Raw genomic sequence first — 17,192 nt, forward strand, 5'->3', positions numbered from 1 at the left:
GACCTCAGCTTTATTTTGCAAAATGTTCTTTCTGTTGCTGCTCTGATTATCGGCTAAAAACAGATTTTTATTATTTAACATTCTTTACCTGACCTGGGGCTGGAAGGCCTAACCTGGGGCTGCAGCTTTTGTTTATTTCCGTTTTTGTTATTCCTCGAGGTGGAGATTTTGTTCTCCTTTGAAGTGCAGAGCATGCTACTCTCAACAGCTGGCGCGCGTGCGCCTACCGCCAGAATTTTTAATTTCACTATACAGTACAGTAGTGCCTGCGTCTTTTAACCTGTAACAAATGCAGCTTTTACGTTTTGGAGGCCCGCTAGGATGCTTGCATCATCAGTTATAAAACCAAGTGGGGAGAAATCCAGGATCACAACGGCTCTGTTCTGATTCACGCACACACTGTGAAAAGTAACGCTCGCTCCTTCCAAGGCAGAAGCGAGCCGCTTCGGTCGAAGGGAGCGGCAGAAGGAACGCGAAGATACCTTCGCGGACGAGACTACAAATCCCAGAGGGCTTTGCGTAACGGGCGTAGACGAGACGCCGCGCGGCCGCGAACAGCCGCGGAGTAACACAGGATCCCGACGTCCCTTAGGCGCCGGCTGCTGAACTACAAATCCCAGCTGCCCACGCGCTTGCCGGGCTGGCTCCGGCTCTAGCTGGCGGCTGCTTCTGAGGAGGCTGGTTCCTATTTTAAATCCAGTCAAGAGATAAAATGGCGGACGCGAGCTGAGCGTGAGGCGGGGAGGAGAGAGCGAGAGCGAGAGGGAGAGGGAGAGGGAGAGGGGGGCGCTGGGCAGAAGGCAACGCTCGGCTCTCCTTCTCCTTTTTCTCTCCGCCCCCCTCCCCTCACAAATCCTCCGGTGAGTTGCGTTCAGACGTGGGGCGGGAGGGGAAACAACTGCCGCATATGCCGGCGAGGGTGAGGAGGGACGCCTGCTTTTCTCCCCTTTTCCCATTCCCCGCCTCGGGAGACCGGCCAGCCGAGGTGGCAGCCCACTCTCTCCGGCGCCTCTTCCACAGGGGGGCGTCGTGGGGCTCGGGGGGCGGTTGAGAGAGAGAGCGGAGAGGAGAGGAGGAAAGTGTAAGGAGAGGTTATTATTATCATTGCCTCGGGGCGCTGCGTTTCTGCGGGTCTCTTCTTCGAGCGTCTCCTTATCTTCACAGGACTTTTAAGGTGCCCGGAGGGAAGAGAAGAAGGGACTTTGAGAAGGCGGCTTTGCCTGGTTTCTTGGTGGGGTGGGTGGGATTTGTTTTCCCCTCGGCGTGAGTAGTGAGGGAGGGAACTTGTTTCCCTTTTCACGTGTATTTCGCCTTGCACGCCTTTCCACGGGCACTCGGGAGGAGACGCGTTTTGGAGGGACCAAAACCAAACCCGTGCGATGGTTCTGCTCCTCCTCCCTTGCTCAAGATCTGTTGCTGTTGAGTCTGTGTGGAAAAGGAAGGCGACGGGCGGGGGCAGCGAGTTAACTTCAGGTAAATTTGGGGGCCGGTGGGTAAATTTGGGTACTACCCCCTCCTCTTTCGCCTGCCGGCTTGGTAAGTTTCAAACGGGTAAGTCTCCTGCTTAGTTAACACGAGGGCGAGCGGGAGACTCTCTTGTGCTTTGGTCGGGACCCGGGTGAGAGGATGGATGCCTGGTGTCTGCCTCTGTTGGCCGTTTGTGTTGCGTCTCTCAGCCATGGCGAGGTGGCTCTTTTCTTTTCTTTTTCTTTTTTTGGAAGCGAGAAGCAGCAGCTTCCGTCTTCCTGCTTGTTACCAACTGGCTGGGTAGGAAGGGCAGAGCGCCTGGGATAACTGCCCGACGCTGAAGCAACCCAGCGATTTATTTATTTGTTTTAAAGTTTTGCCTCGCTGTCCTGAGCAAGGTGCTGCCGCTGCTGCCTTGGCTGCGGTTCCAGTGTTGTGTCTCTTTGCTTTGCCAAGTTGCTTGGGGGGGAAAGAGACATTTGCTTCCCAGCCCCTTTTCTTGTAGCGCAGCTTAATCGTGTTGTTTTAAAGGATAGGGTTGCTCTTCGAGATACTTTGCCTCCGACTTCAAATGATTAAAGCATGGAGAACACGTAAATATAACAGGTACCGACTGTATGACAAGCTCTGATAAATATTGGCACTCCCGATAATAACATTGAAGAAAAATTGGACGAGCCTAGTCTTTCATATACTGTATGGGAGAGTGTATTGTGCCCACTGTCCAGCATACAGACGTGTGGCTGGTTTGAGCAGTTTAAATGGCAAAACCACCCTGCAATATGTTAATGGTTGTTGGAAATGGGGAGGCATATCTTCCCAAAGTATTTTGGCAATAGGATTTGGGATTCTGAATGTTTAATGCTTAAATATGGTCCTTTATTTTGAAAGATGTCTTTTTGCGTTGTCTCTTTTTGAAATGTTATGTCACATTACGTTTTCTGTTCAAAATAAAGAAGTTGCATGCAAATAATAACTACAATGAGGTAATACATTGGTGAGTGTGGTGATGTAGAGGGAGCCATGGTTTTGAACACACAAATGCTCAGTCTGCGTTAGAACAAGCTGTTAAATTGCTGTTTCAAGCTAGCCTTGGTCTATAAGTTTTAAAAATATTTAATATCTGTTTAAGTCTTATAAATTAATTAAAGCTATTTTGTATGCCTTTAACTGGGAAGTTGTCGCTGTAATGTAATTTGTGTTCTGTGTGCAGTTGCTTATAAGATATGCACCAAATAGCTGAGCCAAAATGCAGACGAGAAGGGGAAAGCCCCTGATCACAATAGGGAAAAAAGGAACAGTATTCTTAGGTTGTACAGAGCTTAATAACATAGATGGTGTATAAAATGCAAACAAAAAAGCCTGACTTTTTGTAGATATTGGAGGGGTAATCCAAAATACACTTACTGAGACACTTGAGGAAAGGAAGGCATTGAACTCTGTTACTATGTCTAATATGATATTGGACACTAGTCTGACATTGGAGGTTGCTTCAGGTCTTGCATATAAATGAGCAATATGAGCAGTAATCGAATATCTTATTTTTGTATTGGGTTCACATAGCGCTTGGCATGCTGATATAAAAAGAGAAAATGCTATCTTTAGCATGCCAAATACTATTTCATTCTAGTGTTTGTAATTTTAAGAATGAGTGAACATTTTTTGGCATTGAGACAGTTGCTTACAAGTGACAGCTACCTATGAGCCTCTCAGATTGTATTATTATGCATTACGAGATGTTTAGTTAGAATTTTTAACTGCAAAAAATGGGTGTGTGCACAAAATGGCTTTAATTTTTTTTATCAAGTAGGAGGAATAAATAATAACTATATGTTCTTAGTATGAAATGTAAGAGCTTTCCCAATAATTGAGAAATAGGCACAAGTAAAATAGTAGTAATTTGTACAAACAAAAAATAATTTGAATGCATTAGTCTAAATCGGAATTTAAAGATTTATTCAGGTATAAAATGTTAGAAAATTAATGTTCTATTAGCAAGTGTGTAATCTTTAATAATACATTAAAAACCTCTAAAGTGTGTAATCAAGGCTACATTATCTGTACTTGCATGGGAGTAATTTCTACTAAACTTAATGGGACATCCAAGTAAACAGGTATAGGATTGGGCTGTATGGCTATTGGCATAAGCAAGAGGAGTGAGTGATGGAGACAGTTTTTAGGAAGTCCAAGTGCTCAGAAGCTGACCAAAGCCCTCTCTTTAAGAAACTTTACATTTGCTGGTAAATCAGCAATCCAAAGAAGCATCCATGATACTCATAATATTCCTCTTTTTCGTTGATGCTCAGGTAGATAATCTAATGTGGTTGAAGTGAATTTCAAAAGATTTTGAAGGATGTTCCTCTTCTCAGAAACTTGACGATCAATCTCTCAAGGCTGGAGCGGGCAACTGGATGCCTAATAGCTATAGAAAATGCCAGTGTGTAAAATAGATGATCAAACGACTTACTGCCCCAACATTTGGCACAACAATTTCATCAGTGTCAATCACTCCCATCCCAGTTCTAAATCTTGGTTATCACCATCAATTAAATTGGTATACCACCCTTCATAGATCTCACGACAGTTCACAAGATGAAAACACAACATATACATTGTATTTTTTAAAAAATCCCCCCCCCACCTCCTCCTACAAACACTGCTGTTTTAATGAGGAGACATTATAGTCAGTCAAAGCTTTATTAAATCATTTTGGATTTAATCTGACAGCCATATAATGAAGGATTCATTCATTTGCAGAAACTGCATTGTACCAAATTAAATGGCACTTCACCTCAAAATATATACAGTGGTACCTCTGGTTAAGAACTTAATTTGTTCCGGAGGTCCATTCTTAACCTGAACCACTTTAGCTAATGGGGCCTCCTGCTGCCGCCGCGCTGCCAGAGCACGATTTCTGTTCTCATCCTGAAGCAAAGTTCTTAACCTGAGGTACAATTTCTGGGTTAGCGGAGTTTGTAACCTGAAGCATTTGTAACCTGAAGTGTTTGTAACCCGAGGTAGCACTGTACTGTGTGTAGTGTAATCCTGTGCATATTTATTTGGAATTTAGTTCCACCGTGTTCAATGGAATTTAGTTCCATGTAAGTTGGTATAGGGCTACAAATTAAGTTGTGCTTGCATTCTGAACCCACTCCCTTGAAAAGAAAACAACCAAGCACACCCAGAGAAGTACACATTGTCCTAGGACAAATTATTATTGGACCCATGACAAAGCCATTTCGATCCAGTTGCTCCTATATTGCAACTCGTTTATTTTGTAAACCTAGAATTGGTCAGCTTGTTTTGCTGCAATGTGTAAGTTGTAGTCTGTTTTCAACCTTTCACTGTTGAAGAACTACACTGAAAAGCTTCATAAAACTTATTTCTTAAAGCAGATGGTGTGAAGGGGGTGATGCCATTAATCTTAAGTAAATGAATATGGATTCAACTATCTGATAACATTAATAACTTCCAAATTGAACCTTGTAGGAGGTAAATAATATTTCAGGCAAGCATGTGTATAATGGATGCGACCAGGAATGCTATTTTAAATTTTGTAATCATACAACTTGCTTCCGTTCTTCTCCCCAGCTCTTCCTTGTTTTCTGTGTCTTTTGATTACACTCTAATCACTGAAAGCTTTTTGATACAACTAGAAGTTTTGGAAAAGCTGAGTCATTCTTAAGTTTTAAGAAAGCAACAAGGATAGTAAGTAACTCATGGAGAACCTATTGTCAAAGGCTGTAGTAAAGAACATCTTGAAATATGACTAATCAGAGGCACTTAATATGCATGCCTGAGTGTCTACACCAGGCGTCCCCAAACTTCAGCCCTCCAGATGTTTTGGACTACAATTCCCATCATTCCTGACCACTGGTCCTGTTAGCTAGAGATCATGGGAGTTGTAGGCCAAAACATCTGGAGGGCTGCAGTTAGGGGATGCCTGGTCTACACCTTTATAAATGGAAACAAAAATGCATTTCTGATACTAAGTTTAATGTCTTCTGCCATACGGTCTTGTTATATGAGAGATCTTAAGACTTTTACTTAACTTGAAGATAAAATTCCTTCTAAAAATACAGTATGCTTAATACTAGTGTTGGTATGGTCTCATCAATCCAAAGTTTGAGGCAACAGGCATCTGAAAACTTTTTAAACTTTCTGAAATTGGTTGCAGGACACATGGTGATGCAGAGATCTTTTTACCAGCTTAAGTTTTTATGTCATCCATGAATGATCTTGGATGGGCATAGTATAGTTGCAATGACCAATGCACTGGTAGTGTCTTGTTTAGACTACTGTAATGTGTTGTCTGCCCTTGACAACAGTCTGGAAACTACTTTAAAATGTGGCTGTTAGGATCTTAGCCAGTCTTGTTGGGAGCATATCTTTCTAGTTTTGAAAGAGATTTGTTGGCTACCAGTTAATTTCTGAGCCCAATCCAAGGCATTGTTCTTGAATTTTAAAGCTGGACATAGCTTAGGACTTCAGTGCTCCTGTTCAGACTGCATAGCAAAAGCAATTTGGTTCTTGAAGTTCATTCTGTTTGTGCAGATAAAATGTAACTGATAGAATTTAACAGGAAGTGGTATTAGTGTGTGAAAACAGTCAAGATCCAATGACCCCCAGGCATGTACCTCCAGATGGTGGAGATGTCAGGCACCATTCTAGTGCCCAGGCATGTTCAATTGGTTGTAAGTAGCTGATAGCCAGGTGCAAAATGCTCCTGGCTAGTTTCAATCACTGGTTGGAGGCATGCTGCCTTGCCTCTCCCTGTAGCTCCAAGTTTGTGCTCATCTTGCTTGCCAGAGCCTAGTGCCCCTCTTACTGTCATGAAGGGCGATTAGCAAGGTTATTGAATCCTGATGTTAAAGAACACCTTCTCCCATGTTGATGTCGAGATGTTAAGGTCTTCTACTAAGGCACTTCTGTGGGTGTTCTGCTGTTGGACAAAAAGCAAGCAGTGAGCAGGAAGAGAGTGCCCTTTTAATTTGTGCCACCCAAAGTATCACATTTGGCACCTACTCTGTCTAAACCACAGAGCCTAGGATCAGAAGGTTGGCAGTTCAAATCCCTGTGACGGGGTGAGCTCCCATTGTTTGGTCCCAGCTCATGCCCACCTGGCAGTTCGAAAGCACCTCAAAGTGTAGGTAGATAATAGGTACTGCTCCAGCGGGAAGATAAATGGCGTTTCTGTGCGCTGCTCTGGTTCACCAGAAGCGGCTTAGTCATGCTGGACACATGACCTGGAAGCTGTCTGCAGACAAATGCCGGCTCCCTCGGCCTATAGAACGAGATGAGCTCGCAACCCCAGAGTCGTCAGCGACTGGACCTAATGGTCAGGGGTACCTTTACCTTTACCTGTTATGCTGTTTTCTTTTAAAAACAAAACCTGGCAAAGCTACTTCTGTACACTTGTCCAATTTGCCCCATAAGGCAAATGTACAGGGCCTCCCACCTGTCAAAATCCTTTCTGTGGCTTTGCAAAACACTATTTCAAACATCCTCTCACCTCATTAAAAATGGGAGGGCGTAGGGTTGTTTCAGATTGTGCTTTGCTCTGATTTTCCTTTTAGTGGGTGGGTAGTACCAGTTGCACACCCAAACCCCTGTCACCCACTTAAAGGACAAGGCAAAGGGCTCTTTAACCTGTCTTGTCTTCACAACCCTGTTTTCTGCTTGGAAACATGGCAGCACAGCCAATGTAAGATTAAACCAGGCATCCCCAAACTGCGGCCCTCCAGATGTTTTGGCCTACAACTCCCATGATCCCTAGCTAACAGGACCAGTGGTCAGGGATGATGGGAATTGTAGTCCAAAACATCTGGAGGGCCGAAGTTTGGGGATGCCTGGCCTCCCCACCATCAGCTGATGTGTCAGCAGGCAGAGGTTGCTCACTACTGTACTGTATTAGATTAACAGCTATTCATTATGATATCTATATGGAACCTCTGTTGTTAAGAGTTGTTGAGCTCTGCTGAACAGCAATGGGCTTTCAAGCCCTGTTTGTGGACTTTCCAGAGTCATCTGATTAGCCACTGGCCTAGTTGGTCCTTTTATCTGAAATAGAAAGGTTTCTCTTTACACCGCATACCAGGTCTGGGGAAACTTTGGTCCTCCAGATGTTGGTAAATTATAGTTCCTATCATTCCTAAGCATTGACCATGCTTGCTGGGGCTGATGGGAGTTGTAATTATGGAGCATTTGGAGTACCAAATGTCCCCTGCACCTGCCATCTTTAGTTTTTTAAGGAAATAAGTCTGATTATGTTCAGTGAACCCTAATTCTAGGTAAATGTGGATAGGATTATAGCCTAGTTGTTCTTTATTTGGATTCCTTATACATCTATTGCTTAAGAAAAACACCCAACTGTTTAATAATAGCACAATAAAACATTTAGTTCTTGGCCTTTTCCATTTTCCCAGTAGTAGTCTTTAAAAAGCTATGCTGATTAGCAGCTTAAAATAGGTTTACTATATTAGGCAATGTTGTGGCTATGTAGAAGAGTATGCAAGTAACACATTGGGCGTTATATCAGGGAAATGCAGCCTAATGCAGGGTTAATATCTGACAAAATATTTGAAACATTTTCTGGTAAATGCTAGACTTCCATTTCTGAAATGCACGCTCACTTTATCAGAATCTGAGACTCTATACTGTATATCTGTATATCTAAAACATATAAGGCATTGCAGTGTGCCTCCTTTGCTTCTGGAATTTGCTCATTGTGCCTTCAGGAGACTCAAGGTTATCTGGTAAAAGTGCATTGCAGTTAAATACAGTGTAGGATTTTTTAAAAAAACTAAATTTAAAACAAATTACTGTCAACATTTCTAACTTTATATTTTCCATTTTTAATGTATATTGGAAAGGAACAAAATGAAGGGAAATGGATGGAGAAGATGAATAAGGGATGATGTGCAAACAGATTACTGTAGATTCTACAGGGCAGGTGACTAATAATAATAATGATTTATTATTTATACACCACTCTGGGCGGCTTCCAACAGAAGTGTTAAAACACAATAATTTATTGTATTTTAAATCCGAGTTTGAGTATTTAAGGTAAAAGATGGAGATGTGACTTGAGCGTCATTGCTCAGGTGACTCAGAATTCATACCATAACAGTTTAAAAAGAACACACACCTATCTTTCCCTTGGCTTGCTGAAATTGATGACTGATTTCAATAACAGCATGGTCTCAGATAACAGTTTTGCAGAAATAATTGTGGAAATCCAGTAGTGTGATACAAATGCTTATTACTCATGGATAAAATGGCCAGATGAAAAACAGGCCAAGGTGGGGCCAAAGCTCTCACGTTATCACACTGCATGTGTTAATTGGTTTACTAATACCAGAATTTCTGTAGTATTGGCAACTGTTTCGTGAGTGACCACAATTAATTATAAATTATCACTGTGTGTTTTTATGCATTTCTGTTTCCTCTAGTAACGCTCCTCAACATCACCACTTACAAAACCTCATGCAATTCAGGATACAGTGTATCTGATGAGGTGTAGTCCATTAAACCTTTGCCATAATAAATTTATTAGGATCACATCCAGTGATGTCTGTTTGAGAGTGGAGTGAATGTCTGCTTAGACAACAGGGGTCTTTGCCTTTCACTCCTTGCCCTTGCAAACCCAATACACTTCCCTAACTCTGAAGGGTTAGGCCAGGGAACTTTCCACAGCACATTTGAGGAGGGCCTGGTGGCGGGGAAGTAGAAGAAGTTCCTTTGCTCAAATGAAAGTTTGCTCACATGACCTTGGATATTGTCCTATGTCTTAAAGGTGCCATGAAACTCTTCATTGTTTTTAACTTGTGTAGAAGAGGAAATGCCAGCAGGTGTAACTCAACTTGCAAGCTATATCGGATGAAAATCCCTCTTGTACAGAAAGTTATGGGAGCCTTCTCTTCTTTTTCAATTGGGATACTGCAATAGGCTGAAGCAAGGTTTGGTAGGTTCTTGTGAGACTTGAATAGTTAATTTTCATCATGTGAAAATTGAATGCTTGTGTTTGTAGGTAGTATTTAAATATCCAAATTTTGAGAGGTGGTCAGATTAGTTTTTCATTTGGATGGAAACACCTTTCGCTCAGTATCTGATAGAGACATTGATTCACTTAGGGATAACAGTAGGGCTAATTTGCTTATACAGTATCCAGATTATTTAATATTAAACTAGTTACGCTTTAACAAACTTTATTTTCACAATTCTTCAAATAAATATCTGGCTGTTTTTCTTTTTGTTTAAAAAACTGTAAACTTATGCACCTTACGAAAGACATGCGGGCTTGCATGGCAAAGAGTTAGAATCATATTTCTATGATGTACAGTCGTACCTCGGTTTACGAACCGTTCGGGTTGCGAACCGTTCGGGTTACGAACTCCGCAAACCCGGAAGTGTTTTCGGGGCGCGCGCCCCGCGCATGCGCAGAAGAAGCACACACGCTTTGTTCATGCGCAGAAGCGGCGCTCGGTTTGCGACCTTTTCAGGTTACGAACTGCGACCTGGAACGGATTGAGTTCATAACCCGAGGTACTACTGTATAGGATTATATCCAACACTGCTGTTCATTCAGCTCAGGCAGTAGACTTTTTCTTGCAGAATGGAACTTACCCTGCTCTTCCTTGCAGTTCCTTGTGCACCCTTAAAATCTGCTTTAGGGACCTGGGGGACCCCTGGAACACATTTGGGTGAGCAGGGGGAGAAAACGGGAAAGGAAAGGGAAATCCTGTTGTGTAAGTGCAACTCTCCTAACGCAGACAGTGTTGGATACAACCCATAGGCTCTACTTAGTTAGAAAGCTATATGTTTTAATTAGAGAAGCAACTGGATTAAATTTTAATTGAATCATCAATTTTTAGCTGATAGTTTTAATCAAATAAATCTGCATGTGCTTAAAAGTAAGTTCCAGAGGAAATTATGCATTTTGTACATAGAGTATACATATACAGTACTATCAAGTTACTACATATACTGTGAAATGATTGTCAAGGCAGATTTAAGGAATAATGGACATAATTCTGTTTCTTTCTTACCTCAAGTATTCATAATGTATACTATTTCTGTATATATTGTTTACATTGCTTATGATTAAAAGTGCCTTTCTGGATCATAGCAAAGGTGCATATAGTGCAACATTCTATCCTCTTCCACCTTTGATGGAAGGAAGGGTCACATGGAAGGAAGGATCACATGAAAGAAGGGCATAGACAGGGCCGGCTCTAGGCCCGCTTCCGGTGGCGCGGGGTGCCGCTGCGCCCACTGAGAGGCACGACTGAGGCTGCCCCAGACGCGCCTCCGCTGTTCAGCGGCTTCAGACCGCTCTCCGGAGGCGCGCGGGCCTGGGGTCGCCTCCGCCGCGCGCAGGGGCGTCGCAACGGGGTGGGCAGCGCCCCCTGGCCCAGGGCCGGCCCTATGGCAGGCTGGGGGGTGCAGTGCAGCTGGCCCGCGGCAGCACCCCTGCGCGCGGTGCCCGCCCACCGTGCTGGGAAACGGGGCGGGGGGCGCCAGAGGGATCCAGGGCGCCGGGCATGCTTAAGACGGCCCTGGGCATAGAACAGGCATCCCCAAACTGCGGCCCTCCAGATGTTTTGGCCTGCCCTACAACTCCCATGAACCCTAGCTAACAGGACCAGTGGTCAGGGAAGATGGGAATTATAGTCCAAAATATCTGGAGGGCCGAAGTTTGGGGATGCCTGGCATAGAAGATGCTGATACCCCTGTTTCACTTCCAGCGTTCACATGCACACACTCACATAACAACATTTCATTTATAACATTGGCAAGCTAGGTGCTTCCCACCCACACCCCAAAAGATAATGACCTCAAGAACAGCAGTGTTTCATCAACATACAAGTTGGATTGCATTATCAAAACTGATGGGCATGTAGAATTTTAGGTGTTGAATTGGTGTCCGAGTCTAAGGATCCTTGCATGCAGCTGCAGACTCGTAGATTTGTATATAACAGGGGAATCTCTGGCCCAAGAGCCAAATGCAGACCTCCACACCTATCTGGCCCTTAGTACTCTCTCCAAGCCATTCCCCCTACAGGCTCTGCTTTTCCCTTGAGTGTTTTCGTTTGGCTGGAATGTGTCCTTGAACACTGATAGTGCCTTTGCTCTTTTGGATATAGGCTAGAGGGGCATGTTCCAATGTGTTTAGAAACTTTCCTGCAGTACAAGGCAAAATTTACATGCATTGCTCTGCCTGCCACTGGTATGCAGCCCCTGGCAGGTTGCCCAGAAGGGAGTGTGACCCTCAGGCTGAAAAAGGTTCCCAACCTCTGATATGTAAGAATTCTGCTTTTTCATCAGTTGAGCAGACTTCTGGTATTGGTATGAGATAGAGTAAGTTCAGAAAGGGATAGGGCCAAAGTTAAAAAGATGGAGGAACACTAGACTAAAATATGAAGATCAGCAATGGTAGGTGAACATGTCCCTTACTGGTTTTTAGAAATGTTTAGAAATGAGCCTAAATAATAATGAATTAGAATAAATCTATCATTGCAAAAAGCAAATTGAGACAGACTGAGTAGCAGCTTGCAAGCTGACCTCTGAAACTACAGTAATAACCTTCACTGGAGCTGGATCCAGTACAATTAAACTGAACTCTCTTGACTTTACAAGTTTTTATACAGAGTCCCCACCCAAACTACCAAAAATCTGTGCAAACCTTGATTTGGCAAAACACTGAAAGTCCCAAGAACAATGTGAGTCAAGTGTGGATTCTGATGCTGATTTGGCATGAAATGTCTGGTTACAAAATGGCTTGTGAGCTAACATGTTGGAAGGGGTATGGTTATTCAGGCAGACGCAAAGGCTTTTTTTTGTCTTTCATTCAGCCAAACTTTGAGTCAGATGAACAGTCTGCAGAGATTTATAGCTTCAATAATTTTAGTGCTCTGGACTTTTACAGAATGCAGAAATGGTAAAATGTTTGCATTTTGACTAATAATTTTAGCTATAGGTGTAAAGCTCCCTTGGGTAAAAACTAAGCATGTCTACAACTACTTAAAAGATTGAGGATTTCATGTTAAATTGATTTATATCTAACTGTAGATGCAATATGTAAAAATAAGTTCCATTGAAATTTTTTAGAATTAACAAAGTATTTTAGGATTGAGGTACTGGGAGTTCTTTAGGTCTCCATGCTTCAATCTTATACGTACCAGTAAATACTTTCCTAGGGGGGAAATCCAGCGTAATTCAGTAGATTCTGCTACTAAGATTTCATTCTAGTAGCTTTGTGGTTGATTGCTCATCTAAGTATTCTATACCTATGGGACTGCTTACACTACCACAGCACATATATAATTATAATGCTGCCCAAGGACACCATTTACAGTAAAGGCCACAACCTAGAGACATGCATGCATACCAGAAGCCTTCCCGTGTGTGTTTCCAGCAATACTGTATCCCTATCAGGCTCCCCAAACTGTCCTCCAAGCATACCATACTTGAAAGTCTCTCCTACGTATGCAGATACAGTACATACGGTAGGTTTGTATTCAATTAACTTTTACTTGGACCCATTGAATTAATAGCAATAACTAACTAAAGTCAATTAGTTTCAATGTGTCTAGCTGAATAAAACCCATACTGATTTTGCATAAATGGGACTAGAAGCCACCAAGAAAAAAAATAGGCAAAGCCTGAAATGGATGCTAAAAGTACTTAAAATGTATATTAGACAATACAATATTATATGCATTTTGGCAAGCTGCTGCAATGCTTATGTTGATGGTATATTCACCATAGTACCATTTTTCACTTTGAGCACCTTTAACTTGCACTTCTAATCATGTGTTCAGAAGATCTGTATGTGTATGTATTTTCTGCTTTGGTTACTTCAAGACAGGATTACTTGCACTCTTATGTGAGGCTTTCTTCACACCTGATCCAGAAGCTGCAGTTAGTGCAAAATTCTGCAGCACAATTGCTGACAGAGGTGAGCCCTTGTCACATGTAACACCTGTGCTCAGAGATCAGCACTGGTTGCCAGTTTGCTACTGGCAATGTTCAAAGTGTTATGATTAGTATTTAAAGCCCTTAACAACTTGGGACCAATTTACCTATGAGATTGCCTTACCCCACAAGTGCCTACTCAACTGCAGTGCCTACACTTGGGAACTCTCTCCCTGTTGAGATCAAGCAGGTACCTTCTCTGTACTGTTTGTTGCCTGCTAAAAACATTCTTGTTTAGACAAGCCTGCCCATTATATCCCCCCAATAGTACACAGTGTGATGAGACTGAGCATACTCAGAGTGCTGAGTGACTATTGTGGAAAATAGAATGGAAAACTGGGGATGGTGTGTCTGGAACCTTGAGCTGGGACACTCCACACATTTTGATGTAGGGATATGCTCAAATAGTACCATCCATGCCCAAGAGGTTTCTTTGGCTTGCAGAAGTATGGAAAATACTTAGGAAACTAAACCTCAAGGGGAACCCACCCAAATAGCCCAATGAAGACTGAATGTGTTTAGTGGACATGGAATGCTATTGGAGGGGGGGGGGGAGAAATGGAAAAACTGGATGGGGGAGGGCAATGGTGTTCTGCAACACTCAACAAGAGTACTCCCCATAGCAACACTTTGTTGGTGCCAATTGTTTTTGTTTTTGTTAATTAGGGGTAGCTATTGTTTGTACCTCTACAACTCCCATCATCTCTAGCTAACAGGACCAGTGCTCAGGGATGATGGGAATTGTAGTCCCAAAACATCTGGAGGGTCAAGTTTGGCCATGCCTGCTCTAGATCAGTGTTTCCCAACCTTGTGCCTCCAGCTGTTTTCGGACTACAATTCCCATCATTCCTGACCACTGGTCTTGCTAGCTATGGATGATGGGAGTTGTAGTCCCAAAACAAGGTTGGGAAACACTGGTCTAGATGTTGCTGGGCTACAACTTCCACCTCTAGCTATTGGCTATGCTAGTTGGGGCTGATGGGCACTGTAGTCCAATAAATATTTGGAGGGCACTACTTTGGCTATGAGTATTCTACATTAAGCTCCCTATATAGGAATATAGTTCTGCCAAATGTGTGCTTAAGTATTAGACTTTGTAGTATAATTTTGTAAATACAGCCAGAACATTTACTTACCTGCTTCACAAAATATACCCATGTTAGTTATTTGATGCACATTGATTTCATGGCAGAAAAAACATATCCTCTTTATTAAAACCATCTGCCCTTGCTGGCTGCCTGAAGGAAATTCTCACTTGCCACAGGTGAGCAGGCAAAGTGTCTAATTAAAAGCTGCTGTCATATGATTAGTGAAATAGGTCTATTTGAAATGAAATTTAACCATGGTTAATTGCTCTGAAAAGTTGCACACTTCTTTGAAAATTGTTCCAAGACCATGAAAGATAGATGTGTTGTGGATATTGTCCTGCACATTTAATCGTGTTAACACAATACTTCCTTTTGAGAGGATTTCAGCATTTCTCACTCATGGAAAAGTATATGAGAATTCATGTACTTTTCACTGTAAGCTTAGATACAAAATGTTACAAAATATTACAGAATAGCAAGTGCTAACAGTGCAAATACCTTCAACATTTTTTATAACGCTTAAAAGCATGCCTTCTGCTTCAAAATGTCACAAAGTACCGTAGTTTTACTTAATGGCCTGATGCAACAAATTATCTTCACATAGCCTTTTCATCTAGTTAGAATCATTATATTGTTAAAAGATCAAGTTAGCCTTTCTCCAAAACTTTGTTGCACAAATGCCAGTTTCTAAACTATATTATAAGTGAAATATAAACCTTTTAAAAGGAAGAGCAACTTCCAGGATTTACAAAGTAAAATCTGAGGTCATAGTCTAATGACTGCTTTGCAGGAAGTAAGGTAAAAAAAATAAGCTGCATACTTTTTGGATATGGGCCTGTGAAATTTTCCACTACTGTATATTCATTAGTAACATGGAGGCATGTTTGTGCTGCTGGTATTTTGAGCAATAGGCTTGACTCTGGATTGGAATTTTTAGTTATTCAATCTGCAATAAACAGACAACTAGCCAGAATTGCGGGAGGCAGTGCAAGACAGGAGTGCCTGGCGTGCTATGGTCCATGGGGTCACGAAGAGTCGGACACGACTAAACGACTAAACAACAACAGCCAGAATTTTAGAGCAGAAAAACACTTGCTACAGAAAGTATTTAGTAATTCAGTTAATGAGTATAAGCAAGTGAAACGAGTCCATGTTAGCTTGCTGTGAATATAACTCAACATATTTTGGGTAAGTATCTGTACCTTTTTCCAGCTCACCTACATAACTCTGTCTCAATGTAAATCAAGTGATGGAGTTAGACGTGATCTATATAGGGTGGAATTTAACACTAGTCCCACTCAATAGTAGACTCAATGAAGTTAATGGACATGATTAAGTTTTATTAATTTAAGTGGGCCTACTCTGAGTAGGACTTAGTTATAAAATATTTGGGTGGAATTCAACTTGACTTGGCTCTTAGGGTTCAGTTCACTTTTTCTTTATAGTATCCTAACAGGGCAGAGGAAGTTGTTAATTGTTCAAAAGTTGTTATTTTCTAATAATACAGTAATTGTAAAATTGGTTGCAAATAGACCATGCCAAGTTGCAAAACATGCCTGGCACATGGGATGTTTCGGATGCTGATCCAAGTGTAACTCATTCAGGCCATTAGGTGAAGAACAGGATATAAATCTTGTGATGCTTTGCAAACCCATTTTTGGCCCAGCCGGGCCTTTATCTGCCCCAATATTTTTATTATTTAATCAAAGTTATTAAATGGATAAATGTTGCAGACCAGTTTAATAGGATTCTATTTGCGTAAGAGCTGGTGAGTTCTTCACCACAGGTTGTGATGATAAAGATGTTTCTGGATTATTTTACTGGGATTATGAACCAAAATTTAACTATTGACCATCTCTAGCCCCAAGGAAACAAAAAGGTTTTTATATTTGTACTTGAATGTTATGTGCTTGTGTTGCCGTGGGAGCCATCTTAGAAGAAACTTCTTCTAACATGCTGCCCATCACCCATGGTTATTTCAAATATTTATGTTAAAATAATAATGTTCTGGTAAATAATAATTTTCTGATTATTGGTTTCAGTTCTCCTAAAAGTATAAACGTGTCAGTAATATGTTATCCAAATATCTTTTCTGGAAGTAATGTCTATCAATTGCATTTTAGAAGAGATAATTTTATGAACAATATACTATTTTTTTTTAAAAAAAATCTACCCACATTTGCAATGTATATTACAGCTTCAGCAGAGCTACAGAATAGCAATGGTATTATATCTAGCAACATGATGCACCAGGTTGGTGTGTGTTGCAAAGGATGAGCCACTTTTGTGATAGTGTTGCTATGGCAACTACCTTCTGAGAGCTGCCTCAAGGTCACTCATCAGCCATAGCCCAGAGTGCTTGGATTTTACACAAAATAAGAGCACCTAGCAGTTCCTGTTGTTCTTTTTTCAGTCTTCTACTGTTGCATTAAATATTATGAGGAATGCTAATGGATTCACAATATTTACATGTTAATTAATTTTAAGTGACATTTTTATACAAAGGGTAACGGACACAAGGACAGACACTAACAATTATATAAGTGTATGTATATGCTTTAAAAAATCTTCAAATTACTTAAAAGAAAGTTGGTAGTAACTAGTATCAAGCATGTGTACTTAAACTACAATTTAAAGAATTATTTTTAATGTCTTTTCAAA

At 41.6% G+C, this 17,192-nt stretch overlaps 1 long non-coding RNA gene across 1 annotated transcript in view; it reads left to right on the forward strand.

Moving 5' to 3' along the window:
- Nucleotides 1-555: 555 nt before the first annotated feature.
- LOC132592455 (uncharacterized) overlaps nt 556-17,192 on the forward strand; it is a 51,066-nt gene continuing 34,429 nt past the window's right edge. The window contains exon 1 of the long non-coding RNA XR_009557955.1: nt 556-860. This is a non-coding gene — a long non-coding RNA (uncharacterized LOC132592455). The remainder of the gene's footprint in view (nt 861-17,192) is intronic.

This window comes from Zootoca vivipara, chromosome 7 (genome assembly GCF_963506605.1).
Source record: "Zootoca vivipara chromosome 7, rZooViv1.1, whole genome shotgun sequence".
NCBI lineage: Eukaryota > Metazoa > Chordata > Lepidosauria > Squamata > Lacertidae > Zootoca > Zootoca vivipara.